Source organism: Saccostrea cucullata, unplaced genomic scaffold (assembly GCF_032062105.1).
Source record: "Saccostrea cucullata isolate Sc308-1 unplaced genomic scaffold, CSIRO_AGI_Scuc_v1 ctg382, whole genome shotgun sequence".
Taxonomy (NCBI): Eukaryota; Metazoa; Mollusca; class Bivalvia; order Ostreida; family Ostreidae; genus Saccostrea; species Saccostrea cuccullata.
This window is the reverse complement of record NW_026925758.1, coordinates 225370-238711: the sequence shown is the minus strand read 5'-3', so window position 1 is coordinate 238711 and position 13342 is coordinate 225370. Positions and strand designations below refer to the sequence as shown.

At 33.9% G+C, this 13342-nt stretch overlaps 1 protein-coding gene across 1 annotated transcript in view; it reads right to left on the bottom strand.

Moving 5' to 3' along the window:
* The window catches only part of LOC134269755 (protein qui-1-like), a 39856-nt gene extending 35618 nt beyond the window's left edge, over positions 1-4238 (bottom strand). Inside the window, exons 1-2 of the mRNA XM_062751961.1 lie at positions 4008-4238; positions 3790-3838 (exon numbers count right to left, since the gene is read on the bottom strand). The gene's annotated coding sequence lies outside the window, so the exon portion shown is untranslated. The remainder of the gene's footprint in view (positions 1-3789; positions 3839-4007) is intronic.
* Between the last annotated feature and the right edge of the window lie 9104 nt (positions 4239-13342).

Genomic DNA, 13342 nt, shown 5'->3' with positions numbered 1-13342 from the left:
TGGTGAATATATGCTTTACATAGACTTAGTTATCTATTTAAGAAGATTATTGCTTAATATTGCTTAATATTCTCAAATATCAGTAATTAATTAGATGCAATATCAAGACAGTGATACAAGCATGTATCTGGTTACATCTGAATAATTATACATTGAATTTGTAAATCTCGACTCCTTTTTAATGTATACAGAAATATACACATTAACATTGAAGACAAATAAAAAAAAGTTTTTGCAGCATGTGTGAGATGGAAATAGACAAATAATAAAATTGAAGTTATACATGTATTCACCAGATCAGGGGCACGTTTTATTGGTATTTCTAATAAATGTTCACAGTTTCGATAAAGGATGTTTGAAATTCTTCTTATTGGAAAATAATTTTATTTCTAAAATGTTTTTGCTTTGGTGCTAAAAAATAAAATTTCAGAAATCAATGGTTCCATTTAAAGGTTTGACTTTGCAAAACATTTGAAAGTCCGTTGATATGAATCTTTTAAAATTGACATTATTTGTCCAAGCAATTTTACTCGTATTTTGATTTATAATATCAATCAATTTAAAGAGTAGATTAGACATTTAAAGTTTCTTGTACAGCCACTGCAGTTAATGCGTAAAATGTAAAAAGGGTCTTGGAAACCAATATCTTAAATGGAAAATATCGTTTTTTGACTCATGTTGGCCCTAGTTAGTTTGAAAATGAATGCTCAAAAAATCTCAGTGGACATCTACAGAAAATCCCCGATCACTTTGTAGAAAATAAGATGGCTACGGGATGAAATGTATTAAGAGTTTTGGGAAACAGAATTTGTGAAAAAAAAATTCTTCAATTTTGGAAATGAAGACTATTATATATTACATGGGCTAGGTAAAAACACAAATCAGCTAAGAATTGAAAAATTTACTGGGAGCCTTGAATTTTATACTACCATGCCACCATATCAATGTAGCATACATGTATAACTTTGCCGTTCTTGAAAAAAAATCTTTAAAGATTTTTTTCCCTACGTATTACTCTGTAGAAAATTTATCTCCAATTGTGGCCCCTCCCTATCCCCGGTCATAATTTGAAAAAAAAAAAAAAAAAAAAGAATCTTCACTATATGCGGATGCTTACATGTCAATTTGACTAAACACAACTTTTTCTGTTCTGGAGAAGAAGATATTTTCCCTTTATATTCTTGTACTTTGATCCCTCATTGTGGCCACACTCTTTCCCCGGGGGACGTGATTTGAACAAACCTGAATCCAAACCACCTGATGATGCTTCCATTAGTTTCATATTAAAAAAATCACTAACCATAGATTTGCTGTTCTACAGACATTTTGTAAAGATATTTTAGTATGTATATTCCTATGCTAAAAATTATTCCAGATTGTGTCCCTGCTAAGAGTTTCGATTTGAAAAATCTTGAATCTACACTACCTGAGGATGCTTCCATATAAATGTCACGAATCCATTATGGCTTTGCTGTACTTGAGAAGATGATTTTTAAAAGATTCTTTCCTATTTATTTAAATCTTTGATTGTCCATTATGGCCCCACCCTACCCCGGGGTCATGATTTGAACAAACTTGAACTTACACTATCTAAGGATTCTTCCATATTACAAGTAATATCACTAATCATGAGTTTTACGTTCTTGAGAAGAAGTTTTTGCCCAGGGGACAAGATTTGAAAAAAAAAGTTGAATCAACACTATCTAAGGATGTTTTCCTATTAATATCACCAATCATGGTTTTGATGTTTTTGAAAAAAAAAATTTAAAGCTTTTTTCTGTATATTCCTATGTAAAACTTTGATCGTCCATTGTTGCCCATCCTACTTCCGGGGGTCATGATTCGAACAAACTTAAATCTACACTAACTGAGGATGCTTTCACATGAGTTTCATCTTTCTTTCAGACGATTTTTAAAAGATGTCATTAATTATTTTACTACTTCATAATTATCTCCCCTTGGAAGAAGGCGTGGCCTTTCATTTAAACAACTTGAATCCCCTTCCCAAGGATTTTTTGTGGCAAGTTTGGTTGAAATTGGCCAAGTGGTTCTTGAGAAGAAGATGAAATATTGCAAAGTTTACGACAACGACAGACAACAGACTTTTGATCAGTAAAGCTCACTCAAGATGAAAACGTAATTTTTTCACCCCCATTCGGCCGCCAAGATGAAAATCTTATTGCACATTTAATGATACAATACCTTTAAAAATATGATTAGGCTTGTATGCAGAAAAACGTCATTTTTTCCCCTACGTAATCCCCAGGCTGAAAATTAAAATTCTAAAATCTCTTTGCACATTTAAACAAAATATCTTTAATTATCTGTATCTAATTATGACGATTAAACTAATCCGTGAAATGTCAGAGGAGTTATGGGTACCAGTTTTTGTAGAAAAAAGCATCGTTTTTCAACTCCCATTTGGCGCCGAGGATCAAAACGAAAATTCCAGAACCATATTGCATACCTTCGGAAAACCTTCTCACACATGCTAAAGATAAATTGGTTACTTCTTGAATTGTACGAGGACTGACAGGAAGAGAAAATTGTGACGACAGACGGAGGGAAGGAGGGGGATATCAACAATACACCCGAACTGTCATTAGAAAGTGCGGGTATTTTAGGGGGCCGACTATAGTTTCCATTGCGCAATATTTCGCTCATCATAGTAAAATGAAGCGTATTTACTGTTTTAATGCAACTTTTTTTGCTTATTAAAATTAAACAAAATTAAGAAATTATAGGTATAAAAATATAATTACAATTTGATATAACTGATTTTTAACCGATTTTGCAATTGATAGGTAGGTTGACGTCGTTAAAGTGTGTTTTTGACGTTAGCTCTTAAAGAAAGGGGTAATAAAAATATTATTAAGGAAAAAGTAATTAACATACGCTCTTGAAATTTAAAACATAGAAATGTAAGAATATCTCCAATATTTTTATCATGGTTTCATGTGAATCCATTGTGTACGTCATATTTTGTAATACTCTATAAAAATAGTAAAATTTGCTAATTTTTTGCATTTTGAGATGCCCCCTCTGGTAACAAGACGGTAGAATTTTGTGTTTCTTACATATATTGTATAATATAATATTACTCATCAAGTATTATAGTTCGAACAAAATGTCTATTGTAGTATTTGTATAATTTGCTTTAAAGTGCTAAAAATTATAATCCTACAGTAAATTTACCTGTATTTTGAGACGATCCCTCAAAAATACCTGGTCGTAGATTTCCCCCAAAATTTGCATGTACACTGAAGTTAATGTAAGTTATATATGGTATAAGAATGAAGAGTTTCGCTATTGTAGTTTTCACACAATAAAACTATAGCCGGCCCCCTTAAATATACCTAAATTAGAAAATAAACAATTACTTCAATCAATAGGTCTTGATATATTAATGTAGCTTTAATTTGATTTTATCACATTGACTTTATGTATTTTGTTATGCAAGTTTTCAGTATTTTTGTATGGTGGTAGTTCATTAATGTGATTTATTTTACTCAGATATATAAAGGAATTGGCAGCAATGGTGTGTTTAATGCTGACCGGATATGAGTAATGCATTTGCGAGAATTTTCCTTCGGAAATCTATTACTGAAATCGGATTGATTATGTAATTTACTAGAAACTTCTTAATGTAATTAAAGGAAGAAGATGCAGAGATATATGAATTAATATTTAATATCACGCGAAAGCGTACGTATTTAATGACATTTTTGACAGGATTGTATTGGTTTATTAGGAGAGGATATAGAATGTTATGCGTAATAAATGAATTACCTTGTCATGAAGCTAATCCTTTACCGTGGACCTGACTTCTTTTGATGTTCTGAATTAAAGGAAAGGGAAAATGATAATTTGATCAATAATTAAAACAAGGAAAGAATAAAAATGAGATATCCAAATTCTGTTAAAGACAAAAAATAATAATTCTATTCAATTGTATACATGTATATATTTTACAGAGAACAACAAGAAGACTATCCTTTGGCACTTACTTGGACTTAAACACTGGGTCCCTTGTAAAGCACGGTACGTACGATAACTGTATCAGTTTCAGGTAGAAATGACTATTAATTGGAAATAAATGCCACAAGGGTGTCACAATCGATCTTAGAAGATTTCATTTCAGCAATGTTGTCATCTCTGACGAAGGTCTTCCGCTCATAAGATGCTTTCCTTTTCTGCGATAATTTTGTGGATATCTAGATTGGAATCCGCCATCGGTACTGTCTTACTACACAGTGGCGTGTCAATTACTGTATTCCTATGCCGTACTTCGGTTGTCATAGATACTTGTTACAGATATGAGATCCTATACATACTGTCATGATATCACCCAAGTCGTCTCATTAAAGCCATACTGTTAATCGAGTTTATGTCTTTTTACACAACACTGTGTTATATAAATACTGTTCAATGACTAGAGCTGTCTGTTATTGTTAATCGATAGCTTTGTTAATACAGATTCTCGATAAAATCTTAAAACAATAGAAAATAACAAAAAAAACATATATGCATTAGAGTGAAAACTTATGCATATGTCTCACGTTAAGTCAAATGACTGACATTTTTCATACTATTTGTTAGGTCATTATATTCATACTTAATTATTAGTCATCAGATTTTACCGTTATTTCCCCGTCATGATTAGGAGAACACGGAGGGTACTGTGACTGGTCGGCAAGGAATGCTTACTCCTCCATGTCACCTGATCTCACCTCTGATTATACCCCCGCTTGAAAAGTGGGAGGGTATACTATAATCGGTATGTCCGTCCGTCCTTCTGTCTGTTACGCTTTGGGGTACCCACCTCTTATCCGCAACTCCTCTTATACCACTAAGTGAAATTTAATGAAACTTTCACAGAATCTGTATTACATATTTCCATTGTGCACCTCCTATTTTATTTTTTGATCCGACACCTATTTTGGGTTTCCCGGCCACAGCAAAACATGGACTTTGCCATTATAACTATATGAGAGGCGGGGTGTCATATAGTGAGCTCATTGCTCACAGTACCTCTAGTTTATTTTGAGGTCCCTCTTTGCTCTGCTCCAATTTCGTATTGTTTAATGGACTTTTCAGCTTGAATACTGTTTGCTATCTCCATATACAAGTATTTCATTTAAAAATGTATTTCTCATTCTCAGAACACTACTTTGGTACATGTACTGTCCCTAGCCCCTGAGGCAATGACTTGTAAAAACCTAAATTCAACTATCTGGAGGCGGAGTTATGATTTGATCCTTACATCGCGGATTTGAATCCCTCTGAAGGACAAGGTGATCGTTCCTTTTGATTAGACTGTATAAACTGAAATCTCGTGTCGCAAAAGGTGCTAGTACGAAATAGATCCCTCAATGCTTAAACATGTTAAAGGCAGTAAGTATCGAGTGCATGTCTAAATTACTGTCTTCAACTAGTAATGGTGGCATCTCAATATGAGTAAAATAGTTCTCGATAGGATGTTAAAACAAACAAGGTACATATTTAAGAATTTTTAAGCCGGTTTAAAAGAATGCTTAAAGAGCAATTCTGTTTTATTCGTGCTATAAACTTCGGATTCATCTCAAATTGTAACACAATGTCATCAATTCAACTCAATCCCCAATCTGGATCTGAATTTTTAATGCAGGGATAACATCAAATTCGTTCAAACAGTTTGCCTCCTAGACGCCATAGTCTAAGAGAGGAAGATTTTCAAAGAAATATTCAGAAGTTTAGAATTTACTTTATCCCAAGATGCTTCAAGTTTAAGCTTGTCTGGTTGCGTGGTTCTAGAAAATTTTAATTTCCCATCGTTGCCCAAAAGCACGCCCGGGGTCATGGTATGAAAATTTCAAATCTAGACTTCTTGATCTGAATGCTTCCATATAAGTTTCAGCTTCTTTGTCAAAGTGGTTCTTGAGATAAAAAAATTTAATGACGCAATCCTATGTTTGTCATAACTTCATTATCTCCCTTTGTAAGGGGTCATAGTCCATCATTTTAATAATTTAAATTCCCCTTCGAAAAGAATTGATTTTTACCAAATTTGGCGCGGGTTTGAATCCCAATGTGGGACGTGGAGACCGGTCCTTCAACCAAGACCTATAAAGCGAGGTCCCGTGTCGCAGTAGGTTCTGGCACGAAAAAGATAGGTTTTATCTCAGTGCTCACTGGGCCTATTAATGCCGAGTAAAGGACAAAATTTGCAGGCAAATGGTGGCGTCTTCATACGAGTGAAAAATTCTCAAGAGGTACATTAAACAACAAACGAAAAAAAAAAACAAATTTGGTTAAAAGTGGTTCTTGAGAAAAAGTTGAAATATGAAAAGATATATAGATGGACGTAAAGCTGGACAGACGGATTCAAGCTCAAAAGTCCATTAAACAATACAAAATAAGAGCAGCGCAAACATTAGAGGTGGGATCAGGTGCATTTGTCTATCGACAATAATTCAGTGAGTATGTAATGGATAAACAATTTGTATGAAAAACGTCAGTCAGCATTTGACTTAGTGATAAATTGCATTTGCCGACAAGGTCAATGTATCGACCAGAGAACTTACGAAATAATGACTTTAAACGAGACTGCTGATATTCTTGTTTCAGCAACTTGTTTGTCAATTAATTACCTCGTTTCAAATAATGTTAATCATTGTAGAGCATCTTCTTGCGTATCGACTCAACTGAGAGATAATAACCCGTATGCAGCTGATGAAGGTATAAAGTAAGGGGAGTTGACGATTGAAAAGTTAAAGTCATTTCGTTTGTCATAAAGCTTGTTTACTAGATTACCATTAACGTCTTTCTCAATTACTGTTATACAAATATGGACTCAATGTAGGTCAATATGCATTTATAATGACCCAGGATGACAGATATTGACCGAAGATACATGTAGTATATCGACCGAGGGCGCTAGCCCGAGGTCGAAATACTTCATGTATCTGAGGTCAATATCTGTCTCCTGGGTCATTATAAATGCATATTGACCGTGCATTGAGTCCATATTTATTATATTATATAAATAATAATTTCCCAAATTTATTTGTGCAATGTATATCATCCTATTATTTACAGAGATAGTATTAACCATAAATAAGTTGAATGTAAATGTTTTAGAATTTATTGAATATAAGAGGAAATTGTTTCGGCATAAATTTCCCATATCATAATAATGACGCAAGATATCTATCTCCGAATAACATAGAGCACCCCCTCCCACAGATTGAGAATCGCTCTCGTTTACACTTGCAGACGAAATGCACTGACAAAATATAAAATACCTAGTATGTCTTCTAAGAATAGATACAATCTTACATGGCATGCTTGTCTATATTTTCTTTAGTCTCCGTAATCGCGTAAACAGCGTCAAAACTCTGCTCGCTGAGTGGAAAGGTCGAACTCAACCATGAAATGGTATGTGCTAATTATTCCCGAAAAATATTCACAAATATCCTAGTAATTGGTTTGTATTATCAGTCTCAGAGTTCTTCACTATATGTTTTAAATTTTCCTCACCTTCAACTTGCGAACTTCCATGTTTGTCTAAAGTGAAAGTGAAAACGAGGCAGCTCGTGCGAGTCATTATTCGCTTTCAGCGGTCGTTATTAAAAAATAAGTACTTCGTATTGACCAATCAGATTACCGGATTTCACAAAGTTATATAATATATAGAAATAATATGAAACAGATGTGTCGGACTTTATATTTTTTTTTCAGGCTTACCGGAATATATCGAATCGGCATAAGAATGGAAATAGCCATTGTTAATTGACAATACGTCGTCGAAATCTAAATGTCGAGTTGAAGGCCACATTGAGCGGTTTCCTCTTTTTACGTATAAGATTTTGGACAAATTCTGCTTCACATGAATACAAAAATTATAGGTCTGCTTATAACGGGTGCAATTGATACCCATAGAATTTCCAATACTGTAGACGTACTTTTTTCCGCGGGGTTGTAATTCCGCGGAATCTCAATTTCTGTTTAATCCGGGGGTAGAAAATTACGCGGATTTTCTTGACTGTCACTTTATGCCTTACATTTTTTATATTAAGTACGCTTTGACAAATTTCCGCGGAAAATTTTTGACCGCGTACATAGCATTAATTAATACCACGCGGAAAAAGTACTTATACAGTATATTGTTAGAATACCCCTGGTACGTGATCCCCCAAAACCACAGAAATATTTTCAATCAGATTCTCAAGAATCTTTTTAATATCAACTACAGAGTACTTGTGTGTACAATCAGAAACTTTTTTAACAAAATGATCAAGGACAAGGTAAATAAATGTACGAGTTACATATTAATTGAAAAGCAGCTGTCAATAATATCAAAAAGCCTGGACTTAAATTTATCATGGGGAATAGTTGTATATGAAAGTTTTTTTTCAAAATGTTTTTGATTTTTAGTAAAATTTAGTAATTTTAAATGTTCCAAAATTTCCTAAGAATTTTTTAGTATCCACATCTGATTTACATCACTTCTCGTATATTGTCGCGCAGTACTCTTGACGTTTCTCCTTCACTACTGTAATATCTTAGTGAGGCTTGAAACTCGCTAGCTATCTTTGTTTGTAACTTAAGGACAGATGATACAAACAAACTTTTGTCCAAGAATTTGAAAATTACAACTTGGGTCATGTTTAAATGAATAAAATGAATAACGTTCACCGCATAGTTTTTATTTTTTTTATTTAAATTTGCACAAAAATGTAATTTGAACTGAAAAATATTTGTATAGATAAATAAGGATGGTTTCAGAAGGGCACACTTTTGAACATCACAGAAGGTTTACAATTTCTTAATATTCTAGAAATTTATTACTTGCATCATTTGCAATGAAATTAGGCCGAAAAATATATACCAATCCAGGCATCCATTTTTTTGTTTGTATCATCTGTCCTTAAAGGATTTTTATGAAATTTCGGAATCCAATATAGATATGGTAATTCAAATGAATTTAGGTTGTTTGGGATATTAAAAGTATTTAAAATTATATTCGTAAATTTTATCTTTTTTCTTCAATCGAAAATCTCTGGGACTTACTGTCCAAACGTTAGACTGGTACCTTAGGTCTTCTAAGTTCGTGCTTGCACTTTGGAAGACCTCGGGTACCAGGATACTTGTCATTCAAGATTGTATGATTAAATTCAGTCTAAAATTTTGTGACCTGCATAGAGACTCAAGTGTCTCTGCATACGATCTAACTAAAAAAAACGATGGGCAATTTAAATGCACTTAATGATATACGAAGTGTATTGAATTGGCATATACACGCTAGTTACGGATTGTTTATTGAACGTTACGGAATTTAAAGTTTTATGCATGAGCAAACGGTGCATTGGTAAACTGTACAGGATTGTATTTGCATTTTAAAATCTCTGGATTTTATGCAATTAAAAGGAATTTTCTGTTGTGTGTACATAGTAAGCTAAAAACAAAATAAATAGCTATACTTGTGTTATATAAAGATTATATGAGATGGATCGATTAATTATTGTTCTTGACCTATATTTTTGACTTTATGGGTACCATGACATTTAACTAAAGAGTTTCCTTATCTTTAAAAGAGAAAATTGCTTTCTTGTTTGTAATGGCAACTGGTTCATCAATCGAGCTAGCAAGCACAGGATGTTGTACGGTGTAAATACTGCGTGAAACCAACCCCAGCCGTATATTACTGTAAAAATTGTGGAGATGAATTGTGCTTGAATTGTCATGAAAATCACAAAAAAGATGCAACGTATGCACACCACGTAACAGTTCTTTACAGCGAGAGGGAAATCGCAGGTAAAAAATGTAAAAATCATCCGCAGAACTGCTATGAAGAAGTTTGCAAAACGTGTCGCCTGCCAATATGTCCAGAGTGCAAAATCAAGAGCCATAGAGACCACAAATCAACAAATCTTAGAGAATTTTGTGACGAAACAAAAAGATTCATGATAGAAAAAATAGAAAATCTGAACAAGAGAAAGAAAAAGATTGGAACAGAAACTGACAATGGAAGAGCAGGTTTAAACCGATCGCAGTGCTTTCAACAAGCAAAAGTGAATCTGGAAAAAAGAGCGACAGAACTAAAGCGTATGATAGATGATATCTATCGGACTACGCATGATGAGGTGAATAATTTGGAGAAGACATACAATGACAATGTCAGTGAATATCTGCGAGAACTAGATCAAGAAAATACCGAACTTACAGAAATGATACAGACGTGTGAATATATCATGGATACTTTAGATCCCATAGACTTAGCAATTTTCAAAAATGAAAATTTGAAATATTTCAAATCGATGACAAAAACCATGTGTGAATATATTATTCATTCCTGCTTATAATAAAACAGAGATTGGACGACGTACCCTTAAATCAGATGTGCGCCAACCCCCTGGTCAAACGCGTAACCATATCGTTTGCTGACTTTCCTTAGCAGACCTTCCAACTCCCTCAAATATGACAACATTCGAAGAACTACAAAAGGACTACGCGAATATCCGGAGTGCATCAAGGAGTTTAAAAGTAGCCTGAACTATCTTTATCATATTGTATACTGTAAAGAATTGTCACTGACAGGTGTTTTCATTAGTGGAGCGGGGAAAATAATTTCGTTTTACACCAATATTTTCAAAGACAAAGTAGATTTTACAACTTGTAATGTTGGAAGTGAACCACAGGGTCTAACTGTATCTTCAAAGAATAATGTTGTCTTTGCAGATAATAATAGCTGTGTTTTTGAAGTACAAGTGGTTAGAAAGAAACAACTTGAGTCCAGATACCAAGCTTCTCAAATAAATGCCCCAGACATAATACAGATGACAAATTTTAAAACATTAATTTTCAGTGCAAAGGGTTATGAAACATGGGGAATCTATCAATCACGCATAGGTGAATATATGATTTGTCTTGCACCTTACCCCAAGACGAATCAAGAACCTTCGTCTGGTAAAATTGTTGTCATTGGCAAACCTGGAGATGTAAAAGAATTCCTTTATGATGAAAGTGGAAATCCTCTTTTCTCTCAGCCGAGATATATATGTGAAAATAAAATTAACTTAGATATATGTGTGTCAGACTTTGGACATGGTGTCATTGGTTTGAAGAGGAATGGAATCATTCGATTTACGTACGTAGGAATTCAAAGCGCAGGAATAAAAGCATTTGCTCCACGTGGAATTGATTCAGACAGTCGCGGAAATATCTTGGTTGCTGACGTGAATAACGACACTGTTCATTTACTAGATGAGAAAGGACATTTTGTTACCTTTATCCTTTCCTCCATTAGTCAGATATCACAGCCTTGGGGTATTTGTGTTGATTGTGATGACAGGGTGTGGATCGTGGAGAGAAATGTCCATCAAGGGGAAGTAAAAACATTAGCTAAAGTGAAAGTTTTTAATATTTACTAAGCAAGCACTGTACACATGTCATGTAAAACTTACCAGCAATATCAGTTCTCTCTACAAGCTATGCTATGGTGGACAGTGATGTTCCAATTCTAACCTTATGTCTCCAAATGCATTTTAGCGTTTATAAAAAGAAAAACATTTGAATGATTTCACATGAAACTTACTGAGAATCCAGCTAGACTTTCGGAAGTTTTCTGATAAATACAGGAACCAAAATTTTTTCGGAGAAATTTCGTTAACAACAATCAGTAATAGAAACAAAAGGCTCATGGACCAAATCGCTCACCTGAGCAAATGGGCTAGTTTAAAAAACACAAATCAGCTCAATATTAAAAAGTTTAGTTGTTGGGGGAAGGGGAGATTTGAATTTTCTATTACTTGAGAATGCCACTACATCAATAAAGCATACATGTATAACTTTGCCTTACTTGAAAAGATTTTTGAAGATTTTTCCAAAATATTACTTGATCTCCCATGGTGACCCCCTCCCCCCGCGACATTACTAGTATTTGAATAGATTTAAATTTTCATTAATTGCATATGCTTACAAGTCAACTGGACTATACAACACTTTTCTGTTCTGGGGAAGATTTTTTCCTATACCGGGAAATTCTTATGCATAACTTTGATTCCTCATTGTGGCCACATCCTAACCCCTGGGGGTCATAATTTGAACAAATCTGAATCTAAACCACCTGAGGATGCTTCCATTAATTCCATATAAAAAAAAATACTAATCATGGATTTGATGTTCTCCAGAAAATTTTTAAAGATATTTTAGTATATATTCCTACGTAAAAATTGATACTGTAGTACCACATTGTGTTCCCACGCTACCCCCCCCCCCCAAAGAATTCTGATTTGAACAATCTTGAAACTACTACACTACCTGAGTATGCTTCCATATGAATATAACCAATCAAGCCATGGCTTTGCTGTTCTTGAGAAGATTTTCAAAAGATCTTTCATATATATTTGTATGTAAAGCCTTGATTGCCCATTATGGTCCTACCCTACCCCCAGCAGACATGATATGAACAAACTTGAATTAACGCTAACTGGGGATGTTTCCATATTTTAATATCACCATGCATGGCTTTGATTATCTTGAGAAGATTTTTAAAAGATTTTTCCTACGTATTCCAACGTAAAACTTGATCAGCCATCGTGGCCCACCCTATCCTTGTGGGTCATGATTTTAACAAACTTGAATCTACACTACCTGAGGATGCTTCCACTGAATTTCATCTTTCCTGGCCCAATAGATAAGACTTTTAAAAGATGCTATTAATTTTTCATTAATTCATAAGTATCTCCCCTTGGAAGAGGGCTTGGCCCTTCATTTGAACAAACTTGAATTACACAAGAATATTTTGTGGCAAGTTTGGTTGCAAGTGGTGCGTTGGTTCTTGAGAAGAAGATGGAAATGTGAAAAGTTTACAACGACGACGACAGACAACGGACACATTTTGATCAGAAAAGCTCACTTAAGTCTTCGGCTCAGGTGAGCTAAAAAGAAAAAATATATATTTTTTATAAAATTATGGCTATCAATTTAATAGTCAAACCAAACCTGATAATTCTTATGCATAACTTTGATTCCTCATTGTGGCCACATCCTAACCCCTGGGGGCCATGTAGCATAATGTCTCCTACCAATAAGCTTATAGTTATATTTTATTATGTGTTATCATGGCATTCTGTGTTATTTTTATCTGAATGAAATGAAATAAATTTGTTTTTCAGAATCTCCAATGTGTGAACATTGTCACTAATTTTGTTCGTGATGTTTAACATTTTGTCACATGTCCAAAATTAAATCGTCTATAATATTGTACTTATCTGACATACTACGAAATTAAATTAAAACATTATTCAAACATACGGAAGAGGAAATTTTTCCCTTTTCAATAACCCTTCAATATTTAATG